Source organism: Falco biarmicus, chromosome 4, assembly GCF_023638135.1.
Source record: "Falco biarmicus isolate bFalBia1 chromosome 4, bFalBia1.pri, whole genome shotgun sequence".
Lineage (NCBI taxonomy): Eukaryota > Metazoa > Chordata > Aves > Falconiformes > Falconidae > Falco > Falco biarmicus.
Genome location: NC_079291.1, coordinates 84,270,967 through 84,298,538, shown reverse-complemented (window position 1 = coordinate 84,298,538; position 27,572 = coordinate 84,270,967). Strand labels below are relative to the sequence as shown.

Below are 27,572 nucleotides of genomic sequence, written 5' to 3'. Positions count from 1 at the left end.
TTCCTGGACTCCTGAGACACCACCACCATCCTCTGCTCCCTCCAGAAGCATTTCCTCTCCTCAGCTGGAAGCAGGTGCAGGCTCCTGATAACTCTTCTTTCTGTCCACAAAGGAAACAGGGCGTGAGAACCATCCTGTACACACACAGGGCAACAGCCCTGCTCCCACTGAACTCAGACTTGCAGATGATTCTCCCCTGCTCTCTGCCAGGCCTGGGAAAGTAAGGCTGTGGATAGAAAACAAACGTTTCAATCTCCCTAAGCCAACGATCCCATCGATGTCTCAGCACAACCTAACAACAAGGATCTCCTCCTCCTCGCAGCTGGTGGAGGCAGGACACAAGCACACGTTGGTATGACTGTCCCTGCCTCCAGCACCGTTGCTGCCAGCTAGAAGAGGGTCTTGGCACATGGAGACCAGGCTATTGCACCCACCGGTCATGGCAGGTGCTGGTATCTCTAGAGCATTGCAGAGCTATATTGTCCTATGAGTTCTTGCTGTAACCAACCTCAGCACCATGTGAAGGTACTGTCTTAATGGTCTTAGGAGCAGGTGGCTGGAAACAACATCCTGAGGTTCATACACTTTTCCCAGCTGTGAGAGAGCATCTTCCTGGCTCTCCTGCTCCAGGAGATCTGGGCAGTGAATATGGATCCCCATAGAGAAGTGAGGCATACAGCTGGCAGCCAGGTGTGAGGCAAAATATCCCATCCAAAAACAAAACAAAAAACTCAATACCACATCAGAAAAACTCCTGGAAATGGGGAAAGGATCAGAGAGTGAAGGGAAGGAGGAAAAAACCTCTCCGCCTTTTAGTCCTTCAGACAGGCATCACGTATAATGGACCTAGATATCCTACAAAACCTGGGCAACTTCATCCCTTCTCACATGTGCATGCTGGAAAAGTGGACCACCAAGGAGAGGCCAGGGAGAGACTTCCCCCTCCGCTCTCTCCTCCCACCCATCACCAGCTGTGGCCGGCAAGGACAAGGAGCGGGGTCAGCGGGCTTTCTCTAAAGCATGGACTGAGAGACACCGTGCTCTCACCTGGTTAACCACCAAACCAAATCCCCTTGTCTCTGCACATTCACTGCACAGTCACTGCTTCAGAGGCACGTTCTCCCAAACACCCTCCCCTCACCGCCTCCTGCGTGCAGAGACTCGTACGTCACTGCCTGTGGAGGAGAACCGGTGGGCTGGGGACCGAACTTTGGTCTGCGTGGGAAGCTCCCCGCACGCAGCAGTAAGGGCGAAGTTTAACAAGGATGTTCAACAGGATCCAACAGTTTAAGAAACCTCGAGATCTCTCCCATGATGACTGGATGCTTTAATGCAGCAACCACTCGTTAGCAGCATAGGAATGCCAAAAGGAAAGCTGGGGTGATGTGGGGAGGGGTAGAGAGACTGGAAGAGGATAAAGAGATTGGAAAACTGCTGACCCCTGTCCTTTCTCACTCTTTGACATGCAAATCACATTTCCCTTTCAAGGAGCAATGAAAAACCTCTTGGCAGGGCTTGGAGAGACTAGGCTAAACCAGATCCATGGAGTAACTGCCCCCTGCAGCCAGGCTGAAATTGTACCCTACAACGTATCACATACTCCTGCCTACGTCCCCAGCAACCCCCATTTTAAAACCCAGACAGCACTGGGATTTCTTTGTAACCATAGGAATTGCAAATAGGTTGCTGGGAGAGAGAGATGCCAAGGGAGAAAGGTTAAACAGACATTGCACTCTGAGGGGGAGAAACGAAGGATCCAATTCAGCTTTGCAGTTTCTAAAACAGCCTCATTAGATCCTGAGTGAAGTGTGCACAAGCAGTTTTGGCAAGGAGAAACAAAAGACTTGAGAGAAGTGAGAGAAAGGATGAATGAACAAAAGACAGGAAAGCTGCACACATTTTCAGTCCCTGAAGTTCACTTGTCTCTCTTTTAATGCCCAAGCACTTTTCTTCATGAGGTACCTTTGGGAAAGGTAGGAAATGGGGGATGAGAGATTACTACTACCGGTTTTCTCACTAGATCCTATTAAATAAAAAGATGGGAGTAAGGAGAAATTCCCAAGGCGAGAAAAAGATTCCATCATTTATTGACGGGCCCCTGGGAGGCTGAAGCGGAGATGTTGAGCTGAATTCAATTACAGACCCGGTCAGAATCAGGCAGGAAGATGTGGCTTCTTTCACTGTGTCAATTAAAGAGGTGACTGGGAACGATAGACTTCTCTGCACAGCCTCTGACCCATGAGTCAAAACATGCTTCCATCCGGCACTGCCTGATGGCTCTGTGGCTCCCACTGGGAACATATGGGCTCATGGACAGTGCAGGGATGCCAGAAGGCATCTTTGCAGGCTGGGCACTCAACAAAACCAAGCCTTGTGTCCTCTGCAGAAATTACTGTTCTCTGCAGGAAGGTGGCATCATTAACAGTAATTAATTTGCAGCCACTGTCCTCTTCCTTTGTGTTACCTGAGCAGAACCGATTGCACCGCCTAGCTGCATTACCGAGCTTAGTGCAGCCGAACATCCGCAGCTTCCTCACGGAATCTGGGTACATAGTTTCTCACGTCCCTGTTGAGCATTTCCCTTAGGGAGCTAGGGGATAGCTGGGCCACACTCCCCTATGGCCCTGTGAAAAGAGACAAGGTGGAGAAGCTTTCAAAAGGTACCTGGGCACTAAAAGTGTAGCATCACATCACACACACACACACCCCCCTTCCTGGCTGATGGAAGCAGGTACAGCTTCACTCAGGGTGCTGCACTGCTTGTATCAGGAACTGAAAAGGGAAGGGTGCAAGAGCAAAAAGCAGATGCCAGGAAATACCACATCCTTCCCCCCTTTACTGCCCTCCACCTTAGGCTAGGTTTGGGTATCCCCAGTTTTCAGTATTCCATCATTTCCCTTGCAAGACTGTCATACAGCTCAAGAGCTCCTAGACACGGAGAGCTGTCCTGGCTAATCCACTTACCTTCTCTTTTTCTCCTGTGCTTCGATCTTCTCCCTATGGATCACCTTTAGCATTAGAACAGGCATTGATACAAGATAACAAAGCAGCAGCAATCTGCACCTCAAACAAGGCAAAACCAAAGCAGACAGATGCACCCAGAAACGGGCTGAGAGAATTTGCTAGTTGATGTCTTAAATGCAAAGCAGTGGATAGGGGAAATAAACAGAAGAAACCATGGAAAAGGGAAAAAAGGCAGCAAGGAAATCCCAGGCTCAGCCAGGCAGGGCTCTGAGGGCACAGCCCAGAGAAGAGATGGGGCCAGAGACATCTGTGCTGAGCACTGGCAAAGCAGGGCAGAGCTGTGAGCATGGCTGTGTCCCCTGCTCCTGATTCCTGCTGGGTTCAGGTGAACAGGAGTGTCCCCTTTCTTTGTAGGACCAGAGCACTTCAAAGGAACCTCCATTCCATCGCCACTTTCTCCCCTGCCTGGGATAACCTGCAAGTCCTCCCATTTTCAGCTAGCTGCTCTCATCAAAAGAATAACAATGTTAGGTCCCAACAGACACCATTTTACACTTTAAAAAGGATCTCTCTTTCTCCAGATTTCCCTTCAAGGGCTGAAAACACCCGTTCTTCTACTAGTTCCTGCTACTTTCCTTCTCCTTTGAAAACATTTATTCTATTGAACAGTCTCTATTACAACACATACACCTTATTTTTTGCCATCCTGGATCCACTGCACCTGACCAGGTTCACAGGATACCACGGGTTGTTTCAAAGCCTTCTGGGCATCCTCACATGCTCCCTCCAACAAAAAGCAAGAAAATTCATGCCAGAAAGGTCTGATTCCCCTCTGCCAGGAAAGCCCAGAATGCAGGACTCCCAGCAATGAGAAGGATATGAGCTGACTCCAAGCTCTCTGTGGACGAGTTGGAACCAGGAGCATCATAGTTAGCAAGAACAGAGAGGTCTAATGCAAGCACTTATTTTTTTATATATATATATCTATATATATATATATATCGCTCCTGAGTGCTCCTTTCTTGTTGGTGTTAAAGTGGCATTGCTAGCACCTGGGGAAGAAGATCCTCAAGAGATGGGCTAATTGATGGATTATTCATGGCCAGTTAATGGATAACTGCTAATTAATGGAAGAGGCTGAGCAGAGTGGTGTGTTGTTGGAAGAACTCTGGGGCCTTAGGAGGGAGAAAGAAGCCAAGAACAAAGGATCTGTGCAGTGTCAGGCAGGGCCTGGAACGGGAGGAATTTCTATTTCTCATGTTCTTGGCTTATTTACAAAGATTCCCAAAACTCCTGTAATGAGCGGATGAGCAGGATGAGCAATGCTTCATTCCCGGCCCCAGAGCACAGTCCCACCAGCCAAGGGAGAGGTTTGTTACTGTCAACAAAACCCAGTAGTGTGTAGGAAAAGGAGCTTTTCTGCTGCAGCTCCAAACATTGCCTCCAGCTCTACTTTTGCAGTGACTCAAGCCAGACTCTCAGCTTGGGGGAGGCTGTTGGTGCAGGGACCATAACTCAAGGTCTGTGAATTCCTCCAGCCCCCACCACTGGTGAAGTGGAAAGGACAGGCTGTGGTTGTAAGTCAGAGCTCTGGGAAAGAGCAGGGAAGGAAAATGCCACGCTCCTTCTACCTGGAAGCTTAGTGGGCTCATGCCTGAATTGCTTTTCCATCTAATAGAGCATCTCCATGCTTCAGGACACTTCCAGCATCTCTCCCCTTATTTCCCTGCCTTTCTCAGCTTCTCTGAGACTCAGAGGGTATCAAGGTGTCCTGGAGGTGAAAGAGAAGGCAGCCCCCACTTGAGATGGTAAGAAATGCTCTCCTGCCCCAGTCAACAGGCTCATTCCTGAGAAGCAGCTCCCGAGCCAGGCAGACATCATGTGTCCAGGAGAGCTGTCAGCAGGAATGAAAGGAGGGGAGAGAAGGAACAGGCACGTGCTGTACCCGCCAGAACTGACTAAACCCTGAGGCTTTGTTTGCTTGGTCTCTCCAGCACTCATAAAAGTCAAATGAGCTTCTTAGCTGAGAGTCTGTGGGGGAATGGGGAGGGCTGGGACAAGTGGAGCAGCATGGGCCATCCATCACCTCCTGCATCTCCCTATCTGGGGGGCCCAAGGGAGCCGTTTCAAGTCCTTTAGTCTTACAGAAATATCTTGGTCTGGAGCTCCTTCTTCTGCAAGTTTCATCTTCTAGGAGCAACTCAGTAAGGCCATAAAAAAGGTGGTCAAAACCTAGATGTCCTAAGGGGCTGTGGAGAGTACTGAACCTCTGAAGGGCTCAGTTTGAAGCTGAGCAGTGTCTAAGGACCAACAGAGAGAGGAAGGCTCACTGACGCCTTCATCTCACCCTTCCCTCCCCACAGGACCAAAGGGCTGCCCAAGACGAGGAACATTTCGGAGTGACGAGGCAGAAAGCACCAACACTCCCAAACCCATTCCTCCAGCCTGGAAACTGCCATGGCAGCAGCTGAAGCAGCTGTTTCCCCTGTCAGGAGGAAGGGAAGAGTGAGGAGCGCTTAGCAGGGAGTGTAAAGGGAAATCCTACTTTACAAGGGCCCAGTCAGTCCTGCTTGTACCAAATGACAGACCTGACAGCAGCATTTAGTGACAAAATACAAACAGTGTCTGGCAGGTACAAAACAACAGCAGGGACTCAGCAACCTCTGCCCCAGCGGGTATTTGGATGCTGAGAGACAGTTCCCAGGTAACACGTGGGGCTTTTTATTTGAAAACTGTTCCTTTTATTATTATCTTTCCTCCCACTGCAAAAGGCAAAGAGAAAAGAGACAGGGAAAGGGAGAGCTGTTTGACAAGCTGAAAACTTTTATGGGGAAAAAAAAATGAGTAAGTGGGGAAAAAAATTAATAAGGGGCGGGGGGGAAGAATAAAAGTGCAAGTTACTTTGTAAAGAAGGAAAAACAAAGTCAAAAGGCTCAGGGCTGAGTCAGTGTGTTGCAGGGTTCGTGAGGGAGACTCTGTCTTCTGGAAATCAGTAATCCAAAGGGCTCTGCATGTGTGCGCGAAGTTATTGACTGACTGCATTACATCCACTTATCCCCCATTAAGCAGCAGGCTTCAGTTTGATCCCAAACAGCAAGGAATTAGAGTAACTCTACCCTGCATTTCTAGAAAGGTTTCCATTTCCAAGGAGTCCAAAGTGCTTCAGCAGCCCCCTGGGGAATGCAGGACTGATGTCCAGATGCTTCTGGAGTAGAGGCTGGCAGTGGGACAGGCTGCTGTGTACAGTGGTGATGGGAAGGGAACCCCTGTACTTCTGTAAAAAGCTATAGGATCTCTATTATGCAAGCAGAGTAGAAAAGAGTTGGCTTCCAAGGACACAGAATATAATTAGCCTACCTCGGAACAAGTAGCAATTCCTCCCCTGCTAAGCTTCTCTCAGTTCAGCTTCAAACAAATCATCTCTCCTCTCTGCTCTGCTGCCTGTGTCTCTGCACACAAGAGCCAGACAGCTCTTAAAGTCTGGAAGGGACGAGCGGCTGTAGGTCTCCATATAGCTACAGAAAATTTTCAGTGGTAAAGCTTAGAAAGTTTTTGTTCCCTTCTGCCCCCACTTCAGTTTTCCACCCCCTCAGCTGTACTGATGCAACTGCTTGTGGATCTGTGGGGAAATCAGACCACAGAAATGATCTTTTTTTTTTTTTTTTTTTAAATCCTTCTTTGTTTTTTTAAGGCACATTCAGTTGCATCACTTCGGCAGAACAGGTTCCTTGCAGCTCCAGTCTCAGAGCAGCTCAAAGTTTGGTGGAAAGGTGGGAAGAAGCTCCCAGGGATGAGAAGAAAAGCAAAGGGTCCTCAGGGTCCCACCACCAGCTCCCGCTACCCCGAGGTGCTCTGCTACGGAGCCACCGTGATGCGTTACCCCGGTGGCCCCTGCAGCTCTGCCAAGCCAGCTCCATCCAGATGTCCCTGCAGCTGCACAGAGGGACACTTACACTCTCTTGTTCCAAAGATACTTTGCTTTGTGTCTCTGGCTTCACTGCCATGCCCCAGCCGACTTCCAGGGCAGCAAAGCCTCTTTGTAATGGATGCCACTGCAACTGCTGCTTCTCATGCAGCTAAACAAGAACTGGGCAGCTTTAAAGGAAACTGCAGCTCCCTCCAGGGGAAACTGAGTCAACCGATGGTGCAGGGTTTCAGGTCATCCCAGACCTCTAGGGCAGAACTGGGGAAAGACCTTGAAGGAACAGCTGCAATCAGAGCATTTAACTCCCGCTGTGACTGCAGCCATGGAGGTCCCAGCACCTGCATACTTTATACCTTAGCTGCCTCCTCTCACAGTAGAGCTGGGAGGCTTCACTTCTGCCACAACACACAGCAGTGGTCCTTGACTACATTGCCTCTGTCCTGCACTGTTCTCCAAATCCTCCAGACGGGAGCTGGGGATGACTGTGTTTGTTGCCTTGAAAATAGCTGGTGTCCCAATGCGAACTAGTCAAATGGGGAGCTGTCAAAATTCCCTCACACCCCTCTGCACCCTCCAGACAGTGCATCGGAGAGGCACCTTGTTTACACGCTTGACACTGGGTATGACTTAACCAGCTTTGACAGGGGTGATCCTATTTATAGGAGGAACTCCTAATGCCTCTCATTCAATGTCATGTTTGGGAAAAGAAATGACCCCTGAGTTTCTACCATCAGTAATGGAAATTTCAGCTGCTGACCTGGCCAGGATGGGCAGCATTGAGCCAGTTTCCTCAAGGTCACCCAGAAGTTCATGTCACAGTCCAACTTCCCCTCTTTGAATGTCCTTCCCACCTTGGTTTGGCACTCCTGATCCATTCCAAGTCTGGACTCCTTGCATTATGTAGCCTCCCAGAAATTCAACCCCGTCTCAGCTCATTGCATAAGGATGGGCATGTGAGGAGCTGAAGGAGAGGTGCTACTGTCATCGATTACCACTCAGGAGTTGCACAGATGCTTCGCTAAACACCTTTGAACACAGGTCAAACAGAGGAGTATCCAACCAACTACCTTTATTCCTCCATACACACCAAACACTTCAGCAGAGATCTGCAAACGAGTCTTTTTTTTTGCTTGTTTTTCCTGTGGATTTTTCTAGCATCTTGAAGGATGGCTGGCCACCCAGCTGGCCACCAGTGCTAGCCCTTTCAAAGGTCTATGGTCAACTCCTGCCTCCCAGGACAGTATCCAGAACTCACCGAAGGTGCATTGCTCTGTGATGAGCCTTGCTAGTGCCAGGAGACAGCACGTGTGCAAGGTATCTTAAGCTCCAGGCGGCTAGGATGAGTCAGAGCCAGTCGCCTTTTTCCCTGCGGTGCAATTGTACCAGGCCTTGACAGCATCAGCTGGCTTTTATCACTGCTCCACATCAGAGCTGTCAGTCCTGAAGACAATGGAAGGTGTGTGGAGGGGGAGGAATTGAGCATCTCTGCGCTCCATTGGCTTCCCAGAATGATGCCAAAGTGGCGAGCAAAGAGTTTCTGATTAGCAGCCTGCTGCTGCAAGAGGATTAGTGAGGACATCAGTGACTGTGGCAGCGCTGAAATTAAAAAGCAGTAGGCTTAGCAGTATTTCTTGAGTTTCTGCAGCTACTGTTTTGTGGGGAAGAGCTTGACTGATGGTGATGAGAATTCTGGAGGGTATGTAGCCACTGGAAGGCTCACCCATGCTCATGGCCTCATGGATGGAGAGCACCTGTCTTCAGATCTACTGGCTTCAATGGGGTCTGCAAAGGATCCAAGTCACTCCCTCAGTGAAAATTCATCTTCCCCTGCACGTAACTTCTCAAACTCACGTGTTGCTGTGGCAGTGACAACAAAAGAGAAGGAAAAGAGCCTTGAAAAGCAAGGTCCAGGGGCATTTAGTGAACAAAGAGAAAACCTCAAGTGAACAAAAAGATCAAATCTTGCCAGTGGAGTTCTCTGCCAAGGAGGGGGATGTTTGTGCCTCCTTCAGGCCTATCACGGAGTCTCCCCTCCCTCAGGCTTGCTGGGAAGATCACCCACATGGATTCTCAAACCCCCCCTCGTGTGCGTTGTCCCGTGCCTCTCCCTCGCACTCGGGGGTAGCTTCCTGTGAACGCCCACGGAGTGATTTGTTCTCTCCCTGCACATCCCTGACGAGATGCCGATGGAAAAGCTGACAGCAGCTAGGCAGCTGGTGGGCAACGCCTGGGGTCTATTTGCCCCTCAGCTCTGCCTTGTTTCAGCGCTCCTCAGCAGACCTGCACCTGCCTGTTGTCCCCATCTTGCTCTTATGCACTGATGTCCCTCCAGCACAGAAATCAGCTTTTTATACTTTATTTGTAAAGCACAAAACAGAAGGACTTTGATGCCATCTAGATACTATGTTTTTCTCCTAAAACCAGAGGCAGGGAAAGTGCTGTTATGTTGACTGTTTTCCAGATACAAAAGTTAGGTGCAAGGCAGGGTAAGTGACTTGATAAAGGTCTCAGGAAATCTGTGAGCGCTATTAGAACAGTGTCTGTTTTTCCTGAATCTCAAACCAATACCTGAAGCATGAGTCCATCCTTCCCACCAGAAAGGACTCAGAACAAGTCTGTTTCCCTAAAGTGCTGAGGAATTATGTAAATAAATTGGCTTGGTCTGTGCAGGGCTAGGTATAATGGGTTTCTAAATTAAACCCTTCTAAATGGAAATGGTAAGACAGGTGTGAGAGAAGATACCTACAGGCTGGAAAGCTTAATCAGAAATGAAAGTTGCTGAATGGGCTAGACTGTCATTTTAGCAAGAATCGCGTGGTGTTGCTGCAAAACAGCAACAAAATGGCTGTTGTTTTAATGATACCATGCAACCTGCTCTGCCCATAGTACAGACATACTCAGGCACTGTGTCACCATGTGCCTGTGAGCTGTTGCAGCAACAGAAGTTGCCAGTTGTCCTAGAGCCCTGTTCAGTTCCAGGCCCTCACAGGTAAAATGCCCTGTGATGGCTGAGTGGCATTTCATCTCCACACTATTCCTCTGGGAGTGACACACGGGGGAAAGAACACATTCAGCATCAGGACAAAAGCTACAAAATAAGCAGAAAGGGAGGAAGTTTAAAAATTAATCAGAGCTCAAAGTGCTGTCAAGTTTCTCCTTCTCCCTCCTCATGCGGACACACAGCCATCACCAGAGATTAAAACTGATCAACTGACCAGGGCAGGGCAGAGAAGATATGATAATAACGCAGTTTCCCAGTAATGGGCACAGAGTAAGACAAATCATATTGCCCAGCATCCTGCGCAACAAACACGTACCATGCATTCATCACGTGCTGTGCTGGGACCAGACTAGCTGAACGTGAGCTTTCAGCATGGGACAGTCAGAATATGGGTCTGGCTCCCTTTGATAGGACCGTGCAAAGCCAAACCTGACCAGCTTTCAGAGCATGGCGTTAGACTCTCCTAGAAAACAATTTACAGTTCTCTTCCTCCACGCCTCCCTCCTCTGTAGCTTGTTCCTGTTCCCTTGCTATGAAAAGTTTGGTTGTCTTCTCCTTTTTCTGGCTGAATCTTTCCACGGCAGTTAGCTGCCATGGTGATAGAAGTTACAGAAATTAGTAAGAAGAAGAGTCATAATTAACAATTGACTGACAGTCCCATCTGACCTGAGACAGTAGCTGAAAGTTGCCTCCCACTTCAATCTGCTTGCCACAAAACAGCCAGGAACATACAGATCTGCTAGCCAAGGTGGTTTGGCTATTTGGCTACATTCCTACAGTGGCTGTCCTCAGCTGATTTGGTGCTCAGAGCATCAGTGGGGATGTGTCACCATTGCCCTCTTCTGGATCAGCAACCAAGTCTGCTCCAAAGCTTGGGAGATGTCACCGTCTAGTGATGGCAACATGTGGTGGCTCCAAGGGGATGTTCCATAGGTGACCACTGGTACCTTGCGTAGGTGCTTTGCGCTATTTCACTCAAAGAGCTTCAGGTTCTTCTGCATTTCTCCTTCCAGCATGTGACTATACTGCAGTGCAGATTTCCAGCAGAGAGCAGAATCAAACGCATGGAGAAAGCAGAAAAGCTAATTATGGCTAAATACATGGCTAATTCAAGATCTTTGTAAATGTGTGCCACTGCTAGCTAAAAGGTTGGTGGTTCAAAACCGCCTGAGAACAGGGGGATTTCAGGTTCAAATGAAAGGAGGTGTGTGGTTAAGCTGAGGAACTCCTTGCCAGAGGATGCTGAAGGGGCTAAAAATTTATAGGAACTTAACAGGGATCTGGAAAAGTTTGTGGAAGAGAAATCCACTGAGGGTTGCTAATTACATAGAACTCCTAACCATTTATATAAGTTGTATTTCCAAATGAAATACATATTTATGGAAGAAAAGTCTTCCTAGTCCTGCCTAGGTGCCCTCTTTGGGGTTATATATATAGGACAGGGTACTGATTCACCCTTTTGATGACCCAGTGTAAGCACACTTCTGTTGTTATGAATATGGAAGAGCACACAGACCTAATCAGGGGTCAGGTCCTCAGCTTCTGCCTCAAGGTTTGATTCAGCTTGAGGCAGGCGGGGACTCAGTAATTACTTAGTGACACACTTGGGGCCTGGCCCACCATCAAGCTCTTGAGATCTGGTGGTTTTGTAATGCAAAAATTATGCAGAAACCGCACTGTTTTATATGGGGAAGAAAATTAGCTAGACTCAACGAAGCACATTACTTATGGACTGAGCACGGCAATTTTTCACACTCAGCTGGAAAGTATTTCTCCACTTGTCTGTCTGCTGGAGTACATGCAATATGGTACCACGGAGCACCAAATCTGACACTGGAAATTATCGGGCTGTTGTCAGCATCCAAGGACTGAAAACAAGCAGCAAATAGAAAACGGGTGGGGAGTTTCAGTAGCTTGACCCAGCTCCATAATGGACTTTAGAGTCAAGAGTAGGTTGGTGACAGCTATTAATCCCTTCTAGCACAACACAGCCTTCCTCTCATCCCTGCCTGTATCTCCCAGATACAGAGAAAAAATAATGTATCCCCCAGACAGGGAAAAAATAGAAGTGGGCATCTCCCCTTTCACCCAGCATGGAGGAAAGGAAAGACAGGAGGGAATGATGAGCCCCTGACAGCAGGAGAGAGGTAGGGAGAATGATGGGTGAGAGAGGCAGGGGGTACATGGGGTGCCTGGCACATGGAAGGAGAATGGTGGATCCTGGGTGAATGAGGACTAGTGGGGACATAGTAGGAGGGCACATATATCCCTGAGCCAAGGATATAGGGGAAAGAATGGCACACAGACCTCTTGATTCAAGAAATGGATCAGAGGGATGTAGAGTGTCTCTGATACTGACCTGACAGCCTGGGCCTATCCAGAAGAGTAAGAATAGAAAGCAAAATATCCCTAGTCCAAGGCAGTCAGTGGCAGCATGAAGACCTAAGCCTGAACAGTGGGACAGAAGGGCCAAACTCACAGCCAAGGTATCTTGACATCACCTCCAATGGGTCTCTGCCAAATGAAGACCCAGGCACTGTACTGCAAAGGTCTAGAGAAGACCCTGTGAGATGGAGCTTTTCTCTGTCATTTGTCAAGGGTGATAAATGGGATACAGTACAAGTGGTGCACAACACTCTTAGAAGATCCTCTTTAGGGTCTGGATGTTAACAGTGCCTGGCAGATAGATCAGGGACTAAAAGTCAGGATTCCTGACCGCTGTCTGAACTTTGGCACATGCAAATTTACATTGGACCAAAGACATACTCTGTTCCAGTTCCCTGCCTTCCAGAGAGTCTAACAGTCATCATCTGCCCGATCAAAATAGCATTCTCCATTCATGTTCAGGGAGCTCCTGGATAGCAGAAACTGTGCAAGTGCAAAGCATCTCTTCAGCATCCTGCAAGAGCATACCAGGAACGTTTAGCCTCCCCTCAAATCCGGTGGCAGGTCACAGCGATTGGCGGGTCTTGCATATGTGTGACTGTGAGTCACCCAGTATTACTGATCTTCATATTAATCTATTGTTGTAAATGACTTGGAGCTGCCTACAGACAATCCTTCAGAATACGGAACAATGGAGAACCTGCACATCTGAAGAAAGCCTCCTCTGCATGGCAACCTATTGCCATCGTAACCAGCATAAACAAGAGCAATTAAGACAATTTCAGAGCATCACCTCCTCCCTCTGGGGTCTTAATGAGAGCACGCTCAGAAGGGGGCTGGAGCAGAAGCAAGCAAGGGCTGGGAATTAACTTGTGTGGGAAAAGAAGGGTAGGAGAGTTTTAGATTCAGAGGATTGCTTCCTCTCCACCCCATAGAGTAATGCAAAGGGCAAGCAGGGGGAGGGATTCCATCAGCTCTGTGGTAGCTAGAAAAGGCTGAGAGCAGTACAGCTTTTCTGCTGCCTAACCCTCACAGCAGGTGTCAGGACCCTGCAGAAGTTTTTGCTGACATACCCAGGGAATTAGAAGTAGCTAGAATGGGTGTGTGCCACAGGTATCATTCAGAAGTGTAACAGGGTTCAGAGCCATAGCTCTTGGTAGAAAACAGGGTCGGGCTGGAGTGACAGCCTTTTAGAAGCTAGTTGTTAAGGAAGAAGCTCTTCTAAAGACGATCATTATCTATTCCAGAAAATAAAGATAACCCTCAACACAGTGCTGTTGGACTAGTATATAGGTTGTTGGCACATGCTCCTTAAAGCTTTGCTATATGCTGGTGATCTACAAGCATTCAGATGAGTGAAAAGCTGTTTGTGGGTGGCTATGAAGTGAGGAGAGAAGGAAAATTAGGAAGCTCTCCTATGAGGAAACTGCTAGGAGAAAAGAGCTTACATATTAGAGGGACTGACCTGTATAAAAACTCCAGGGAAGGAAGGGAGACAGCTCCTTTCAGCTTGGTGGTGACACCTCTTCTTTTGGCAATTTGACCCTTTGCAATGGAAAATAAATGGATGGGGCTACAAGGCAGAGCTTTTTCTAAGGTTTTCCTATAATCTAATACTGCACAAACGATATAATTTTCAATTGACTCTTCTCAGATTTAAGGCAGAAGTCAGAAACTAGGTTCCTGCATTCTCACAATGTATAAATAGCCCTGATAGAAGCATAACAGGAGCTTAGTTAGGTTTTACCCAGTATAGCAAATGATGCATCCATGGACTCAAATGTTTTTATAAAAATGCCACAGGATTATATCCAACTAGTCTTACAACAAGCTCACTAAGCTTCTGTTTAATGTGTGTATAACGACAGCTACCCATGCTTCAGGTGGATCACAAAACTCACCCTAGAGCCAAAATGGTTCTTTCCATTCTCTCCAGAGACAATCTTTGCCTTTTAACTTGCAATTTGCTATTACAGATTTGATCGTCTGCTTAAAAAAAAAAAAAAAAAAAAAAAGGAAAAGTGGCACATTAACTTGCAGAGAGGAGAGGAGCTAAATCTGAGACCTCTTATCTGAATCTTCTTGATGCCTAAGTGCTGGATAATTGGAATTGCCGTCTGAGCCATAAACGCTGTTTTGCTCAATGTTGATAACCTCATATAGTCTTCTCCTTTCTGCTTTTCTAGCACTGCAGAACCCTGGTTCTAGGATCTCAGAAGATACATGAAATCTGACCTTCAGTGGAGAGAGAGTCTACAGAAACTTCCTATGAGCCAGCAGGAGATAAGTGCTTTGCAAAATGAGAAACGCACTCTCTCTGGAGTCAGGAGCTGTTCAAAAGCAAAGCATCACTCAGCCAAGCCACGTGGACCAACCTTCCCTTAGCTAAGACTTCTGACAACCACAGTTCAAATCCTATAATCAGGCAGGTCTTTAAGAGGGATGTGTGAAACAATCATGTTGTTAATAGCAGTTCAGGAAACTGGGGCTACCTGCTGTGGTCCTCCATGTCCTGTGCTGGTTCTGCATGCGTCGGATTGGATGGGTGTGCAGAGCTGGCATCCACCTGCAAAAACATATATGAGTGAATAAAAAGGAATAACCATTAGCAGTTGCTGATATTCAAGACATGACAGCTTTCCCCACGGATATCTTGTTTAGGTACTGCCTGGAGGGGAACTAGTGAGGACTCAGCAATTCTGAACATCAGCTTACTTATTTAGGAACCTTATGCCAAATGCCTTCTAAAAAACAGCAGAAAGGCCATTTGACAGAGAAAAATGGGAGATGTGAACAGTTGAATCTGTTCTCTGCCACTGACTCACCAAGGGGCACGGAGCGAGTCACCTTATTTCTCCATGATTCAAATACTCCCTTGTAAAATGAGGCCACCAGAAATGCAGGTACAGCATTTTCTGTAGCACCCTGGTTTGTACCTGCTGATGTGTGTCTGGGTGGGCTGCGTTGCACAGAGGTTTTCAGTTCAGAAGAAAGGCCTGTAGAGAGACATCAGCGTTTGTTAACCCATGTTCTGACATCTGGAAGGGCAGAGCAGCATCATTATTGTTAGGATGACAACCACCGTTTCCCTTATTAAGAGGAAATTAAAAATAGGAAGTGGTTATAACTAGCATTTTGGACACCATTCCAGTGGCATCATTCTCAACACACTGCCAGGATTACAATGTAATAGCAAAGTGAATGTCATCCTACAATTCCTTTTTTCACTGCAGCACGTGTGAGCCAGTATGATCCCTGCTATCTCCTTCCCTGACATTCAGCCCTGCATCGCCCAATATGGCTAGCTCCCTCTTTCTGAGGTCCATTGTAACATTAACAAAGGCAGCCAAGTGGTATTGTTGACATTCAAATGATGGAAGGGGACACAGAAAAAAACCCCTAGCATCTCTAGAGATGAAAACAACCAGCTTGCACCATTCCAGAGAGGAAGAGAAGAATTTCCCAGATAAAGATTTATCACCATCCCCATCTCCTGCTCTAAGGTGAAGTGCTGTTGCCTGTTCTAAGCTCACTGGTTTTGCTTGCTGCTCCATGCAAGGAAGAGAGAACCCGCCTTTGGAAACTGTTAACCTTTTCCTGCATGGAAGACCAAACAAATGCACTTTGTTTGGGAAAGGCTTGCGCTGCGATTCATAATAAGCCATCGTTGACGTGACAGACCTTGTTATTGACTTGGAGCCAAATCTTGAGGTCCTTGCCTGAAGGATCAGAAGGATTTGACCCCACGACTGTTATTAGCCTTGACATCACCAGCTCCTGACATGGGATAGTTTTCCAGTGAACTTGCTTGAGAATGTTTAGAAATGTCAAGTGGCCGAGCCACGAGGACACAAGAACGAGAAGGTGTCAAATTCGCCCAATTGAACAGGAGAATTTCAGTCCTCCCCCTTGCTCTCGCTGGCGATGGCAGCGCTGCTGACAACGTATGTCAGGGTTACACTGCCTTATCAGACCTCCTCTCAGCCCAGGCATCTTTTGTCAGCACAGTCCATGTGAGATCCCTGCTAAGTGAGAGCAATGGGATCCCTACCTAGGCTCAGAGACCCACAAGAGCACATTTTCAGCACTAATTGTATTGTGGTAGATGCAGCTTGTACCAAACCTGTTTAAACAGAGGATGAGCACTGTGTAAGCCAGACACGAGCCTACAAGTTGTGGTGTGGCAGCATTTTGCTGAAAGACACCTGCTGTCACATCACATGAACAGACAGCTCTGAGGGTGGGGAATGAGAAGGACAGGGGAGACTAAAGCCAGATAGCTGTGGGCACTGAGGTATTGCTCTTAAGTTGCAGCGGTTCCCATACATTTACTTCTACTTCATAGAGGCAAGACTTCTGTGTTTGAACTCCAGCAGAGAAAAGGCTGTGTGTTAGTTAAAACCTCTGGCCAAGCTCTTTCTCCATGCTGGGAACAGCTACTAGACTCTCTCTAATACTTGCAGAGCAACTCTGCTTGCCACAGTTTAAACCAAACCTCTCAACAGCCTCTGCCATTCTCCACTGTCTTCACTGTGTCCAGTGCTGCCAACTTTCCTTGGATACCTCCACAGACTGCATTTTACAGTAAATCTTACTCCTGTGCTCATAGACTCAGTCCACCATTCTGGCTGCTGACACTAGTCAAGGTCTAACAGGATCTACCATTCATGCCTCCAACAGACTTACACCATCATTATTGAGTGATACATCATTTCACGCAGCTAAAATCAGTTCCACCCACAAAAACAGTAAGAGGCCAGAATCTGTATTGAACACATATCCACCCATCCATCTTGCCATCTCTCCACAATTTCCGTAATCCTTGAGAGCATCACTTGTTAGTGGTGCTGCAGGAACTCATCCAAAATGCTTTAAGATCCCTAAATTAATCATGGAGGATTCACCTTCCCTTCCATCAGGGAAAACAAAAGCCTGAAATTCAAGGGGAGGGCTGAAATCTACTTGGCTGATTGGCTGGAAGATGCCTTCTCACCCACACGTCCTGCTCGGTAACATTTCCAAATATTTTTGAGCAAGCTGAAAACAATTGTGTTGGAGGGGCAGAGAGGGCCTGCTAATACCCTATCGGTTTCACATTCCTAGGAGAGTTCCCAGCCCACCGATCTGTTGTCCTATATCAGGCAATAAGCCTTCAGCTGGAAACTTTACCCTGGCTCTACCTATTGTCCAATGTTTTCCTTCCTGCCAGATGATTGGAATTGCACCAGTTGTTAATTTTACACCTGCTGTTTGTGAATATCCCTGGGTGACCTTTCTGACAACAGCTAGCATAGGGGATTTCTCAGTGGAGAGATGCACATACATGCATGCAGGAGCAGATAGAAAGGGAACAGGAAGGGGCCTCCTGATGAATGATGAGGGATTAAAATAGCTCTTGCTGGGGCCATAGTGGGATATTGGGCAGCAGGAATGATGAAGCGGATGTTTAAAAGAGAGTGAAGTGTTGATCTAAGCGCAGAGGGCAAAACAGTGTTATCAGATTCCTTCCTCTGTCCAGCTCTCTCCTCATGCCCAGTTGGCCAAGCAATGCCACCCCCAGAGCTTCTTCCAAAAGAATGTCTCCCTAAGATGCTGAAGCCAAGGTCTGGAAAGTCTGAAAACTTTTTCATTTGGGAATCTGAAAGGAATATCTGCCCTACGGCCCCATTCTCTCTTCCTTATCTTGGCGTAACTGACCTAATGCCATCTCTGGAGGGTATTAATCACCCCAAGAGGGATGTGTCACTACAGCATGAACAGGAAAAGCCATTGGCTTCACGGTCCTGAATTCTAGCTGGTCTGAGGAAGTCACAGGTGCTCAGATATCACTGTGACCAGCTTTAATACTCAGATTAGGTTAAACAGATCTAGCCCACATTAGAATTGCTGCATTAAGAGCACTCTGGTTATTAAAAATGATTTATGGGGCCAGAGATGGATCAGAGGAGAAACTGGCCATGGGCTGTAGCCAGGTCACCTCGACATTTCCTATGGCAAGCTGGTACTTGGCTGTAGAAAGTGGAGCTAGTATACATGTAGGAGCAGGAGATGGCACATTTCCCTCTGAGGGAATACTGAACATTGGATAAATATCTCAACACAGTGGTGGATGTCTGCTGAGTGGTAGCAGATGTTCAGGGACAAGCAAGCCTAACCCTTGCAGAGGAGAAATCACTGAGGTGGGTATCAACGCAATTCTGAACATACGGTGCTCAGTCACAGGCCTCCATCCTTCCTGGTACAGCAGTGATCAGTGGGCCAAGAATCCCTCTCCCAGCAGTCTCAGCTCAGCCTAACAGACCCTTTCAACAGAGAATGGCTGTGGCTCAAGAACTGATTCTGTTCAGAGATGATGGAGCATATCTCGCTGTTTGCACAGCCCTTCTGCCCTCTAATCTGGCCAAGCACAACTCAAATGGAAAAAGCCTTCTCAGGTCTGAACTCCAGGTCCATACCAAGCTGGAAGAGCCTGAGTTAGCATCCCTCAATTCCTGTAACTTGTCACGAAAGGATGAGGGGACCCCATACTGTTTTAGATGTCATCTTGCATGTGAGGCTCTCACTGTGTCTAAGCTAATGACCAGCCCCGCTGTATCTTGTGCGAAACAGGAACTCCTATAGTTGGTCACTTCCCAAACCAAAGAACAATGTTCTTACAACCCCACTGTAGTTTTAACCCCAGAAGACATTGCTCACATCTTCTCCTGATCATGTCAGGACTGTTTCTGCAGAAAGCCCATCTACAAGCACCAGCTGAATAATCTCAACAGACATGTGGCACAGCTCTCAAAAGAAGGGATGTCCCTGGCTAATCATTTTGCTACGGCGTTCTTGTGATTCCTTCTTCTGAGACTTTCAGGCCAGCAAGCCACCACTTTCTAAATACTCTTGGCCAGAAACTCACTCAAATGCATGGACAGCTGCAAACAGTATGATGCACCGTGGGCAGCATTGGAAGAGGTCTCTGTGTCACATATTTCCAGAACCAGAGGAACGATAGTTGTTATCCCAAAATAACGATCCCTCAGCTAAGTGAAACCCATCTTTGAAGATCAGGGATGGCAGATGACCTTCTCTCTGCAGCTTCATCAACATGCTAACAGCCATCTGCATCTCTGGATTCATTTCTGTCCTTGGCCAACTCAGTTTAGAAAAGGTTTTGTTTTTCTTGGGCTGGTTTTGTTTACAGCTGCTTGACCGAGGCAGAAAGTTCACCAGCAGCTGAATGCAACCCAGGCTCTCCCCAGTGTACGTTCTCCAGTGAAACATCTGGTTACAAGGCAAGGTCAAACAGGCCTGAAATGGGAGAGGGCCACAGACTCTCCACAGAGATGCAGCCAGCTGGGAAAAGAACAGGCTTTTCTGGGTATGTTTGAGCATTTGGCTGGGGAAAGAGAAAAGAGCAAGAGAGAAAGAAACAGATACTGCAAGAAAGCCAGGGATCAAGAGGCTGGTTCTTTTATTGGTTAAAAATCAAGACCACCCTAGTTGCCACATGAATTGCTGAGTCTTATTTAGCAGGAATTCTAGTTGTTCCCAAATAGACAGAAGGTCTCTTCAAGTCCCTCATTTATACATATTTACTAGTGTATAAATGGATTTCTCTGCTCCCCACCATCCCGGAATTAGCTCAGGCAGAAGACCTCCTTCCCACTCTGTTCTTTTTATTATTTAGCTCTCACAATTGCACTAGAGCTGGAAGGATTAAGACAGACTTGACCTGCAGCACACTGCAAACCTTGGTTTCATCAGTTCCTTAGGACAAGGACCACCCAGATGCTCTGTGTTTGTACAGCACCTAGCACCACTGGTGCCCGAGTCAACGTCTGGTTGCAATAACAACACAAGTAACAGCATTGTTCATGAACAGTGCGAGAGCTGCTGAGAACCAAAGAAACCATTCAGGAAGCCTAAAGAATGAATCCTTCCACGCAGCCCCAGGGAATGGTAGCAGCAATCTAACATTTAGGATTTCTTTGCTTTTAAAAAAAGCCTCATTCCTCAGAACAAGAGTCAGGAAAGCCCCCATGTGAACCGAATGACCAGCCAAGCACACAGAACACCTACCAAGAGAAAGCTTATCATGGAGACACAGCAGGAACTGTTTGGCGAACTGGGACTGATTCATGGACTACCAAAAAAATAGCGGAAAATACTAAATTCACATTATGATGTTTCTACAGCATAAGCTGACCACCCATAACAACACTAACCCTTAGTGAATAATTTTCAGAGAGAAACAAGTGAAGAATAATTATCTGAGCATGGGACCAAGCACTATTTCTGAGCTCTGATGCTTCTTCCTTTAGGGACCTGCACTAAATCGCTCAACCTTTTTGTGCTTGAGCATTCTTCTCTAAAAGGATAAGGACAATAGCAGTCACTCACCTACTTCACCGGGTAATGAATGATTCAGATAGCTCTCATCAACCTCTTCAAGTGCTATACACAATATCCGATGTGTCATGCAGCAGTTTGCATCAGCCAGAAAGCTATCGTCTCTTAATGGGACCAAGTTTCAAGGGTGACGGACAGGGCAAAGCCTGCGGAAGGACCTGGCCTCTGAAACTTTTTCCTCTGGCATCTCTGTCCAAGTTGGGACTGGTTTGCAGAAGGATTCACTTTCCTGTGGAGGGAACTACAGAGGGAGGGGGGACAGCTTGTGCTGAGTGTGTGACTGCCATTGCACTAGGTCATGCTGGAATCTGGAAGTCACAGGCAGAACCACCTTCTGAGGCACAGAACATCAGCTGCTGCCTTCATGCACCAGAAATAAAGGACTCCAAATCCAAACCTGGAAGCCAATCAAAATACCAGAAGACCATCGTGCTTCTCATGTGCATAATCTGATGCCTAATTTGCATGCACCGCTTGTGTATCTTAATCCCAGTTTTCCAGAGGATACTGTCCCATTGCTGATCCCATCAGCAGATGGACTACATCTGCCCAAATGAAAGCCACAGTTTCACCCTACTCAGATTTTTCCCACCAAAGTGCTGGATGCAGCTGTTACTCAGGCGCCTGCCCTGTGCAGTCTTTGGTCTGAATGTGGAGATTTTCTTTCACAAGCTCATCAGTCACCCTTCAGGCTGCCTGGACATGAGCAAGCTCTGATCTGGAGTCACTCCACTCCAATAAACACAATCAGAACTTCCAAGTACATAGTACTAGCTAGTGTTTGCCTGGCTGGGAGCACAGAGCCTGTGCAAAAACCAGACTAGCCAGTTATTCCTAACAGTCTATAAAGGGCACATCTGGACTGGGACTTTACTCAGATGTGTTTGGGAGTGCAATTGCAGGCCATTGCTCACTTGAACATGAACCTCACCTTCAAAAACTTCTTTGCGATGCTATTAAAAGCCAAACATGTGACTTTGCAACTTTCAGCACCCCTCATCCTGTAGGTAGTATCCAATGAAAAGAGATGTTTGCTCTGACCCTCTGGTATCTGCAAATAGTACTGGAGGGATAAAACAGAACCTGGACCCATGCTTTTCCCAGAAAGACTGGGGGACAACCCAAGACATATTCCATCCCCTAAATAACAAGCAATAACAAGCACACAGAAAGTCACACCCTTATTCCTGAACTAGCCTCTCCCAAAATTGAGCCAGTGGCATTAGGAAAAGATGTTTTTGCAAGCCCACAGACTTAGATTTGCTAGGACAAACTTAATAGTGTAAAGGTAGGTAAACCCAATTTAGAGCACCAAGTATGCACATTTTGGACAACATGGTAGACACTGGGCTTGAGAAGCAACATAGTAAAATGCTGATTCATCCTCATCCCTTTCCTTCTCTTGTCTTTTCTCTCACAACAGGGACAGTGTCTAGAAAATCTCATATTTTATCTTTCAGTTGTGATAAAATAACCTTTCAGTTGCCTACCCCAAACCTATGTGTGAGTGCATCAAGAGTGGAGTTTTGTCATAACGTAAAAGGACAAATAGTTCCACTCTCCCTCTAGTTATTTACCGCCTGGTAGGTGGATTCGGATCATTCACATTCTCTAGTGGGAAAAATGGCTTCTTTGCTTGTTGAAGTTGTACCACAGTAGCCAGTAAAGTCTGGCAAGATGTCCCGTCTCTCTGCTGCCAGGAGGGAGTAAACCACACTGACTGAGAAACTGTCTGGGACTTGGGCAATTTTCTTCCTCTTTCTTTAAGCAGAACTGTTACGATTAAGTTAGTAAAACCGTTCATTTTCTCTGACACTCCTTAACTTTATTGTTGTTACTTCTGCACAGCTTGAAACATCCTTTCCTAGGTAACATTCGCTACACCTGTCTCAGAAGCCGAACCTGCTGCTTCCCTGCACCCAAGCAACAGAGACACTCCCGTGCAGTTGGATCTGGTATCGGCTGGGGAGCAGCAATGAACCCATCCATCCCCATTTCTCTGCAAAGAGCTCCTGCTGACCTCCAGTCCTGGAAGGTGACGTCCTCCAGCACTGCATCCCAGCTGGGAAAGGTCCCTGCCCCACTCCCTGCGGCTCTTATTTAGGAAGCACCATCCCTAAACCCCTGAGCTGAGAACAGAGAATCCTGTGGGTACACCTCCATCACTGCCCCATACCACTGGTTTAAGGGTGCTGACTGAAAGCATCCGCTGTGGCTGGGCAGCTGTCCAAGCACGTTGGATGCAAGCTCAGTTGCACTTCCACAGGCTGGGATCACACTCCTGGATCACCAGCCCTTAGATTGCACTGGGCAAAATCCTGAACCAGGGAAACAGTCCTTAAAGCTTGTTCTCTCTCTAGTTATTCACAGCAGGGATAAGTAAGGCCTCATCTATAATCACCTAAAAACATCACATGATTCATGCTCTCACAGTACAACAGCTGAGCACGCTGCAGGATACACAGCAACATACATTGGTGATGCACCATTACACACTTTCCCATTGCAAGCCCTGTTGAAATGCTGCCATCAAATTATTTCAACTGATCAAAGCAGGAAAAAAATAGAATATTAAAGCCCCAGATAACAAATTAATAAGAATAAAAGCATGTAGGTGAGAATTAAGAAGGCATTAACATTCTGATGGCATCTGCTGCCTAAATTAAACTACAGGGAAAAAAATGAGTTCAGCTGACGCTCAGGATCAGGACAAATAGTTCTCAAATGGAAATTACAGTTTTGAAAATTATGCACCAAAAAAGGATCCAATTTAGGACATTTCTGATTTGTGAAGTTCTTTCTCCAGGTGGGGATCTCAGGCTTGACTGAAGGGCTGGCAACATGATTGGCAAGATGCTGGAGTTGCTCAGTTCCCGCATCCCACAGCAGAACCAAACTGGCCCATAGCCCAGCTGGGCCAGTGTCTTGTCACCTCTCCAGTCCCTCTGCGGCTCTGAGCCCCTTTGGAATTGGCAGATATGGTGTATAAGCATGTTGCATTCATGCAGACACCAACACAGAAAAGGAGGAGAAATTAGGCCTGGATTTTCAAAGGAGCTCGGTGTTAAATTATGTGGATAACTGCATCCGTAATTTACATGAGCAGTTACTGTGACAACTAATAGTGAACGTCATAAGTAGCCAGTTGAGCATGTAATGACCTGAGTTATATGCACCATCATGTCTCTTTGGCACACCAAATTAGGTGTGCATACACATTTTGCATGCCCCAAAGGACTTCTACCTCAGCAAAGAGCCTTAATTTCACAGCACAAGCCTGATCTCAGCAGCCTAGCACAGCACAGTTTATGCAATGCAAAGAGCTGGCACAAACTCCACGGCCCAGGTCGGAATGGATCCTCAGACAGCTAATTAATTTTTACTGCTCCTTTGTGAACTGTAAATTACCCTTCATTTCCTAGATTTCTGTCCCATTTTTCGCCTGCCTTTCTCTAGTGAAGCAGTAAAAAGGGAAAAGTGCCAATAATGGGCTCTCGTTGTGATAAAAGCAGCCACAACTCGCTCGCACTTTGAACAATGCTCTGCTTATGACCAGAATACAAAGGCAATTGGGTTTCAAGAAACGGTCCAGAGATAATGACTTTTCCTGGAGATGAGAGAATAGGAGGAATATTTAAAAAAAAGAGGGGTGGGGGCAGTGTCTGATTTTGCAGGACCAACACAACCAGGTTTCTCTCCTGCAGAGGGTTAAAAACAAGATAAATAATCTTCACTTAGAGACCAAGTTCATCAGTATTGCCTGCACAAGAGCAAAGGGAAACTGCTTACAGCGCTGAACTGCTAACAGCCTCCCCTTTTCACTCAGACAGGAAAGAAGAGCCTCTCTCCGAGAAAGAATGACCTTCAGACCACACACACACCAGAGTCTTTAGAAAGCCGCCCCTGAGCAAATGGTGCCGGAGCAAGGACGGGCAGCTTTTTTTCAATACTGTTGTGACCCTGTTCAGAGACTAAAGCTGCTGATTTTGTTGAATCCAGATAGCAACGCCCTGCCAAGGAAAGACCTGCTAGTATATACAAACCTGCCAAGACACAGTTCCAATGTATGTTCTTTGCTGATACCACTGTTATCCAAACCTGTTACCTTCAGTCACGCACCTATCAGAGGCAGAAGTAGCTGCATGGAAGAGATCGTAACATACCCGAGACGAACTTTGCACAGGCTCTGCTGAAATTGAGGACAGCTTCAGCATGGCGAGAATCCCTTCACCCTTGTGTCAGGACACCAATATTAGCATTAAATCTATGAATAACAAAAAGCTATTACTGGAATTTTTGTATGGTTGCATCTACAGAATGCCCCTTGAAAGGCCATGGCCGCAAGAACATACGGAAGATGTCCAGGTCCATGCTGTTGGGATGCTGCAGGAATGCACAGCATTGCTGGGGTGCATTTATGGGGCCTTGAGCATATTAGACATTTATATTGCAAAACACCACATTCCTCAGCTCTGATGGAGCCTCTTTTATCTCATCTGCAGATTCCTGAGTTGAAATCGCTGCCAGATGATTGTGCATCGTGAGTTAATGACCACAAAACCTGAGTTTCTCTTGCCTCAAGTAATCTACCCATAGCATCAATGACGTTACCATGTTCAGCCCATATTTACTACAGCTACAAACTGATTCAGAGAAACCTGGAGTACAGGATTAATCATTACTCTTGGGATGTTGAAAAAGGATACCAGAACGGACTTCCAAATTAGGTATCTAAAAGTCCTGCATCTCCCAGGAGAGCTCCATTACATCTCCCTACTCGTTCTAATGGAATCTATAGTATGTGAGCACAGTTTTGCCTCCCACAAGTCCTCCCTGCATAATTAGCCCCAGCTCGGATTGCCACTTTCTGTAATGGCTGGAGAACCACTTTCCTCAGGCTACTGAGATGTAAAGAGGAAATGTTTCCTGCAAAATGCAAGTCAACCACAGCCAGTGGGTCTGGACCATGGTGGAGGGATACAGAAACGGCTTCTTCTCTTTTTTTGCCTCAGAAATAGAACTCACTAAAAATAGCAGTTCCTCAGGAACAAGACTGCCTGAAAATAGCTGTTTCTCAGGAGCAGGGCTGGCTGCTTCTGAAAGAAGTAGCTATTAATGCATAATTGTCCCTGAGGCTGGTTTCTGAGAAAATGCTGTACATACAGAGGGCTGTAAAGAGATATGTTCACAGGCAGGAAACAGAGGCACCCCTCTCTTGTCAGAGGTCCTGTAAACTCCAATAGTTTGTGTAAGTGCATTTGCTTCACTAATCTTAGGCACAGTTAGATCTGTCACAGCACTGGGAGGTATTTTCCTTTGTGCTGGTTAAAGCAGCACTCTGGGATGCTCTTACTAGACCCGTAAATGACAAAGCCTCCATCAGCTCTAACCAAACCTACACTGGTTCTTCTCCCAGGACTGAGAAAGCCTTACAAGCTAGAGCCAGCTCTGAAACTCCAGCATTCTCTTTCCACAGAAGATCCGAGAACTTTGTTGAATTGCAGGTTGTGCAATCTACTTCCAATTTCCTGCTCTACTCAGCACTTAGAGTTTTCTCATGCAGATGCTACAGGGCAATAAATCTTCTGAAGAATGGCCCTACATCTCTCCCACTATGGTGTTGCTTTATAATGAGGAAAGACAAATTGCTTGAGAGATTGGTTGATTGGTTGGTTATTCCCTCAAATGTCTCACTTATCCCTCTCATATCACCATGGGTTCAACAGCTCATTTCTTGTGTGTTCTTTTTCCTTCCCGGCACAGCCAGCCAATATCTACACAGAGGCCATTCTCCACCTCTTCTTCTCCCCTTAAGGGAAACTCCAGCTGGCCAAAAGAAACAGAGATTATAAAAGGTCCAGAAGAGGTAAATTTTGCAAAGCAGCAGCTTTAAGGAAACGGTAGTGCAGATGAAGTACAGGGGGCTCTGATGGATTGCTGCCACCATTTCAGCCCCATAACACCCATGCCAGAAACCATAGCAGCCTCTGCTGAGAGCATCCTTGGATCCCAGAAGCTGGGTAGGACTGGGCTGTGCCATCACTGGGTGGAATCTACAGACTGCTTCTTTCAGGCTCTGCTTTAAACACTGCTTCAAGTCTTATCTCTCCTCCATTCACTGGTGATCTGATGCTTCAGCATTGTGATAACAGCAGAAACAGCTTTCTGGAGGTGTAAGCCTGAAGTTCTAGCCACCAAGTAGCCCAAGGCAGATCTGTAAGCTCAAGAAATTACTTTATTCCTGACTGAATTCCAGCAAAAGAAATGGCACCCTGCTTGCACTTACAGCAGGCTGCATTTTTAATTATGGAAACTACCTTTAGTCCTGTGAGCAGGCTTACAATGTGCTCTGCAACAAAGACAGACATTCCCAGACTTCATTTTTACCTTGTTTGCTTGGGAGGGAGGACCAGAGAAGCTGCAGCCAGGCTTGATTTCACCTACCCACAGCCATGGGGAACCTGCAAAACACAAAATACATGGTGCCAGAACTCTGGTGCCTGACAAGGCCAGGCAAAACTACAACAGGTATACATACCCCTGCCACACAGCCACAGCATCTAGCCACACTGTTAACTGATCTTTCCCTTCCCTATTGCTAAGTGATATTGTTGTATAATCTAAACTGCACATATAAAGGAAAAGATCTGTAAAATACAGATATATACATATACTCCTTGCCTTTTTATTTTGCTGAAGTTTCAAAAAGCACCTTGGGACCCTCAAATCAAATAGCCCATGAAAGACAGAGTGCTTGGCAACATGTCTGGTAGCAGCGGGGCGAGGATTTTTTGCAGCTTAGATCAGTTTGAATAAACAAGCATTTTGTTGCAGCCGTCATACAGTGCTCATTAAAAAACCTCTACATTTGTATAGCATTTATCATCCAAGAATCTCATC

At 46.8% G+C, this 27,572-nt stretch overlaps 1 long non-coding RNA gene across 1 annotated transcript in view; it reads right to left on the bottom strand.

The window, feature by feature from the left end:
- LOC130148271 (uncharacterized) overlaps positions 1-27,572 on the bottom strand; it is a 54,866-nt gene that overhangs the window by 15,274 nt on the left and 12,020 nt on the right. The window contains exons 5-8 of the long non-coding RNA XR_008821505.1: positions 15,212-15,271; positions 14,177-14,841; positions 10,557-13,820; positions 8,145-8,746 (exon numbers count right to left, since the gene is read on the bottom strand). This is a non-coding gene — a long non-coding RNA (uncharacterized LOC130148271). The remainder of the gene's footprint in view (positions 1-8,144; positions 8,747-10,556; positions 13,821-14,176; positions 14,842-15,211; positions 15,272-27,572) is intronic.